Raw genomic sequence first — 6,832 nt, 5'->3', positions numbered from 1 at the left:
TACACAATATCCAATTAGAAGAAAAAAGAGCACATGAATTCATCAAAATAATCTTTAATAACCATAATATTCAAAATATTCATAATAATATGTTAGTACAAATATATTCTAAGAGGAGATGTGAATTATAATATATGGAGTTTATGCATAAATTCTTGCTAGGTATATTGTGATTGGATTGTATCCGTTGATTTTTATTTAAAAAAAAAAAGAAAAAAGAAAAAAAGGGCATTTGTTGTACGGCAAAAACTTGTGTGAGACCGTCTCACCATGAGACAGGTCGGGTCGGGTTAAGATGCAAATGTAACACTTATATGCACAAATGTCATACTTATATGCTCAAATGTAATACTAATCAGGAATAAAAAATTTGTTACTTATTAGGGTAAATGTAATACTTTTAAGGGAAAATACAATACTTTTAAATTTCGATTTAAAAGTATTACATTTTTCCTCAAAAGTATTATATTTGCCCTTATAAGTGAGAGACACTTGTCAACATTACTTATTATGAAAAATGTATTACTTTTTCTCTTATAAGTAACAAAAATTATATTTTTGATCAGTGTTATATTTGAGCATATAAGTATGAGATTTGCACAAATAAGTATGACATTTGCATGGTGCTTTGACCCTTGTTGTACATATAATATGGATAGGTTAGAGTGTATTAAAAAAATGTAAATATGATAAATGTTAGAGTAAATTGCACTGCAACTCCTTTGGCTCTTTGATTAAATCTCAACCACCATGTTGATAGGTCAGAAATGTGAAATCCCTCTTGCATTATACAATCAAAGAGACAACCCTCTTGCATTATATAGGTCAGAAATGTGAAATCCCTCTTGCATTAGGTGGCTTGTGATCATTTTGAAATATTATTTTAAGTATGGCCTACTAATGATTTAGATCAAGTCAAAATAGATTTTGATTATCCTATGTGAGAAGATAAATTTTATATATTTATATGCTCAACATGGTTAATTGACGGATGAAGAAAAAAAAAAAAAGGGACTTTGAAAGCTTACCCACAAAGCTAGAAAAAATAGATTTTGCATGCCTCGCTTTGTATTAAGTGTCAAATATGGTGTTAAACACTCTCTTAAGGTTCGAAATAAATTTTGCAAGCTTTACTAATGTCAATTATTTTTTGTAAGTTTTAATTTGGTTTTGAAATTATATTAATGCCATGTTAAAAAATTTAATGCTCTAACACCTAGGGAAGAAAGCGATTTAATTTTTTTTTTTTTTAACAAAACTATATGTGAGTATGTGACATAGGCCTATGGTTTTCTTATTTGTCTTCATGCATTTCTGTGAAGCACTTTAAAATTTAAATATTTTCTAACACTCTTAAAACATGTTGGAATTTGAAAATGGCTTCCATTGAAGTAATGGAAATAGTGTTTTTGCAAATTGCAACATGTCAAAAAAGGGAGTCATTGCCATTTTTGGTCTTATTGTTATTGGGGATTTGGGGCATTGCCAATTTTAGTCCACTTCATTAATTTTTGCCACATTGCGGCCAGTCTTATTTAGTCCTTGCCACTTTTAGTCCACCGTTAAAATTCCTGTCCAAATAGCCATCTAAAACAGGGGTATTTTCATCTTTTCATGCTTTGGTCATCTCTTTTACCCTTTGTAGTGGTTTTCCTTACACATTTTCATCCAATGGAGACCTAAATCTTTCCATGTGGCGTCTCTTGTTTTGGACGACTGCAAAGGGTAAAGGAGAAAGGAGAAAGGGACGACTACAAATGTATAAGGAAAACCACTGCAAAGGATAAAGGAGATGACCAAAACATGAAAAGACGAAAATACCCCTATTTTGGACGGCCATTTGACGAGAATTTTAACGGTGTACTAAAAGTGGCAATGATTAAATAAGGATGGCCGCAATGTGGAAAAAATTAATGAAGTAGACTAAAATTGGCAATGCCCTAATAACAGTAGGACCAAAAATTGCAATGACTCTCAAAAAAGGCGTCCTTGAGTGGATAAAACATGATTCTCATACATAAAGGTCAAGAGTTTGATATTTATCAATATTCTTTCAATTGAGTCCGTTACACGAGGTCTTTATGATTTGTGAGTTATTACATAATAACAACACTTAGTCAATAATAACTACACGTATTCTTTGTCATAAAAAAAATGTAGTGCTTTTGCAACGTTACAAAGTCCAACGTTAAAACGCTAGTGAATGTTATTACCCAATGGTCAATCCTTATGGTTGTTGGTTTTGATACCCATCCACAAACTGGACGAGAAACCTGAAATTATTTAGATAATGTTATATATATATATATATATATATATATATATATATAGAACCCTATTCAGGTGAGGACTATTATAGTATAGAGGATTTTGGGGACTATTTCTGTATGTTGGATTGATTTATTGAATGGCTTAGATTAATTATATTTTTGGTTATGTTTTAGTTGTTCCGATTTAATTTTAGTCTGAATGGGTATTTAGGTCTTTTGTGTGGTATTTTTGTGTAGTTAATAATGGTAGTAGCGTGAAAATTAGAATATAAAAGAAATTAAAATATATATATAAAAGAAATTAAAATATAAAAAACTAGAGGAATGAAGAATGAAAATTAGAAAACTGAGAAATAGAAAATTGGAGAAATGGTTTCTCAAAAAAAAAAAAATGGAGAAATGGAGAAGGAAAATTGGAAAATTGGAGAAATGAAAAACTGGAAATGGAAAAACAGAAAAATGAAGTAAACGACCCCTAAACTTCTATGATAAAGGAGGATGAGATTGGTGTGCAAGTCATATGCGTGGTTGATACATGGAAAATTATGATTTTCTATGCATAAACTACATACATGTTGAAATCACATGTTGTCAACTTTCAAAAAAAAAAAAAAAAAAAGGAATAAGGTTCAAAACTTCAAATTAGCCACTGAAAGTAACTTGAAAGTGCAATTAGACCATTGAATAAAAAAAAAGTACAATCAGGCCATTGAACACTCCAAATGTATGTAATTTCACCTGGTAGCAGGTTACCACCCATTTCATCAGGTTATTTGCTTACGTGGACAGTGAATTGACATTTTAAAATAAATTTTAATAATAAACTATTAAAATAAAAAATTAAAATAATTTAAAAATTAAAAAAACCACACACACACACCATAATAAAACAAAAGTTGTTTTGTGAAAGAAGTTGACTTTTCGTAAATAATAATAATAATAATAATAATAATAAATTAATTAATTAAATTTGATTCATCCACAGGTTTCCTATCAAGGTGGCAAGTGTATTATTAAAGGGGGTGGGGGGAGGGGGTGAAGGCAGCCGCAGGCAGGTGTGTGTGTGTGTGTGTTTTTTTTTTTTTATTTAATTATTTTAATTTTTTATTTTAATATTTTATTATTAACCAAGTAACCTGATGAAATGCATGGTAACCTGTTATCAGGTGAAATTGCATACATTTGGAGTGTTCAGTGGCCTAATTGCACTTTTTTTTTTGGTTCAATGGCCTAATTGCACTTTCAAGTTACGTTCAGTGGCTAATTTGAACCTTATTCCAAAAAAAAAAAAAAAAAACAAAACAAAAAACAAAACAAAAAACCACACAAATTTCACTTTTAGTTTAAAATCAAAAGTGAAACAAATCGCTTATCTCGTATCTTTTGGCGAGTTCTTATCTTCAAAGTCAATCTTAACTACGCTTTATCAATTCTTTAATGATATTAAAGAAGTATTAAGTTTATCCAACGAATTCAGCTTCAAATTTGTAAAATAGTCTGCGAATCAAGTTCTTTATACGTAGCATTACTATGTAAGTTGTTTCTATGTTTGACTGTAAGGAATGGTATACCGTTCCATTGATCCTATTTGTAATCACTTCAGCTTATGACTAAATGAATGAGCTTCTTTATTATTAAAAAAAAAAGTGAAACAAATCAAAGTCAGGGATTAAAAAGTAAGAATGTTACCGTCGTTAAGGGACAAAAAATGAAATAAACTCTTTGTCCCAAATTAGAAAAAGGTGATTTATTTTCACTTTTGGTCCCACGAGTATGAGATCATTTTCACATTTGGTCCATGACTATTAAAATTTTCATATTTAGTCCCACGACTTTTAAATCCCTACCACATTTGATCCTTTTGATCAAAATTTCGGTCACCGATAACTATTTTCCGGCGAGTGGTTTAAATTAAAGGCATCATTTCATTTTTTATTTATTTAAAAAAAAAAACCCAAACTGCAGCCATCTTCCCCCCAAACGCAACCCTTCTGCATCCATCTTCCCCTCAAGACCCAACCCCTTCTGCATCCATCTTTCCCCCCAAACCCAACCACCATTTCTCTTAAAAGCAATACCACCAAAAGTGTCCCCTTGATGATTCAAAAGTCAACCCACAAATAAGAACATATAGCCTCGAGGAAATTAATAAAAGAAAAAAAATGGATCCAAAATGAAAAAAAATAAAAATAAAAAAATCCGTCGCTGCCGTCGAATGTAGCGCCGAAGAAGGCGGCAGCGGATTGGAAGCGGTACCGGGAGAAGAGTAACAACTTATCGGAGGCCATCATTAGGTTGATATCGTCTTTGAGGGAATCGCCTAAGGAAAGAGTGGCCTTCTTCTCGCGATCCAATTGCCAAGACTACACTGGCGTCCGGTTGTTCTTGCGGGAGAGAAGGCTCAATTTAGTAGTATTGCTTTTGGGAGAAATGGTGGTTGGGTTTTGGGGGGAAGATAGATGCAGAACTGCAGAAGGGTTGCGTTTGGGGGAGGGGGGAAGATGACTGCACAAAGTTGGTTTTTTTTTTTTTTTTTTTTTTTTTTTTTTTTTTTAAATAAAATTGAAATGACAATTTTGCTCTTAATTTAAATCACTCGTCGGAAAATAGTCATCGGTGATCGGAAAGACCAAATGTGGCATGGATTTAAAAGTCGTGTGACTAAATCTGGAAATTTTAATAGTCAGGGACCAAATGTGGAAATGGTCTCATACTCGTGGGACCAAAAGTGAAAATAACTCTTTATTTTTCTATGGCCTGTTTGGTAAATAATTAGCCTATCAACCAATTTTGGCGTATTTGACCATTATTATTTATTTGCCTTGCCAAAGACTTTGTGGTCTAGTGGCATCCGGTGTCCCGATTTACACTCCTACATAGATAAAATCAATATAAGTGTTTGGTTAATAAGCTTTTTGCAACTCCAAAATACTAAATTTCAAAAGGTTACTCAAAGCAATATTTTCAGTTAGCATTTTCAGAAAAAGAAATTATACCAAACAACTATAAGCTAACAACTAATTTACCAAACACTTTTCTACAATCATCTAATATTATCAATTAATTATACATTCTAACCCAATCAGCTAACAAACATTTACCAAAAAGGGCATCAAAGTATTGCATTTTAGTCCCAACTAGACCCTTTCCTGTAGGTATCTTTGGCAGCTATCAAAGTTTCCACACTTTAAGTTGCTTGTCCTCAAGCAATTCACAATTAAGTCAAGATCATTTAAGTGCCAAAGATATCTATATTACTTACTCAATCAAATGGTCAATCAAGAATAAATGTGCACGAAACGGAGAGGGTGAAATCCCTCATGCTATCTACAAAGGGTGTTAACCCTGCGCCATATAGCTCTAGGAATATTCAAAGGAAGCAAAAATCCCTTTTAAGAACAAGGAAGCTAACGACACCGACGCTAAGCGGCGTCACGCTTAGACTCCCATATTGTATACGAATGCACACATACCAAACATAGATCAAATAGCTGGATTGTGGCAATGTGCACACGATTTGTAAATGAATGGCACACATCAACTAACATAAAACACTAAAACAAAGTAAACTCCTTATTGGGTTTTAAAAACACAAAACATAATCTCTTAGAGAACTCGAAAGAGCTAAACATTCAAACGTTGTCTAACTTACATGCACACACAAGTAAAGTGATGTGCATAGAATTCTATATTAGAAACCATGAAACAAAGAACTGAACATCACATCAAAGCCCTGACGAGAAAACAACACATACTTAATAACAACTTCACATTGTCTGTTCTTTTTATTTGTGCTATGACGAACATCAAAGCCCACAACAGATGCATAACAATTATAAAACTCAATCCCTTGCCCTTAAGTGTGAAAATACTGACCAACAAATGGCTTGATTGAAAGATCACAAACTGGAGACCAATACTTCGTAAAACTTAGAGAAATATCCATCACAGAACCACGAGAGACACCCTTCGTACCTACATCACTTGCAACAAGAAAAACCAATGACATACTACAAAAAAAAAAAAAAAAAAAAAAAAAAAAAACAATATAAATCAGAAAGCGGAGAAAATGATCGAATAAACACTCGAACAAAACAACTTAAAAACTAACCATGAAAAGAACAAACATTGAAAGAACCCTTACACAAACAAACAAGTGCACACACAATAGCTATAATGTGCACACAACGAATACCAACAAGCAAACTGAGAATCGAGGTTAAAAGAACTTTAAAAAAATACACACCCAAAAAATATGCACGCACACCCCACACATACTGCTAATCTATACATATTACCAACCATAAGGCCATAAATACATAGAAACAGAAAAAAATAAAAACAAAAACTACAAACTCCAAAACAAACAAAAACACCACTAAAATGCACAAACAATAACAAACACATACATACCCTTGAACACCACAGTACCAAAACCCATTAAAAAACAACAAAACCAATACACATAAAACAACCATCGCAATTCATAATAAACATCGTCCACTCCAAAACAACCGCATCTCCTATCATAAAACCAACACACTACCCCCCCCCCCCCCAAA

Source organism: Ipomoea triloba, chromosome 11 (assembly GCF_003576645.1).
Source record: "Ipomoea triloba cultivar NCNSP0323 chromosome 11, ASM357664v1".
NCBI classification, from domain to species: domain Eukaryota; kingdom Viridiplantae; phylum Streptophyta; class Magnoliopsida; order Solanales; family Convolvulaceae; genus Ipomoea; species Ipomoea triloba.
This window is presented reverse-complemented; position numbering follows the sequence as displayed.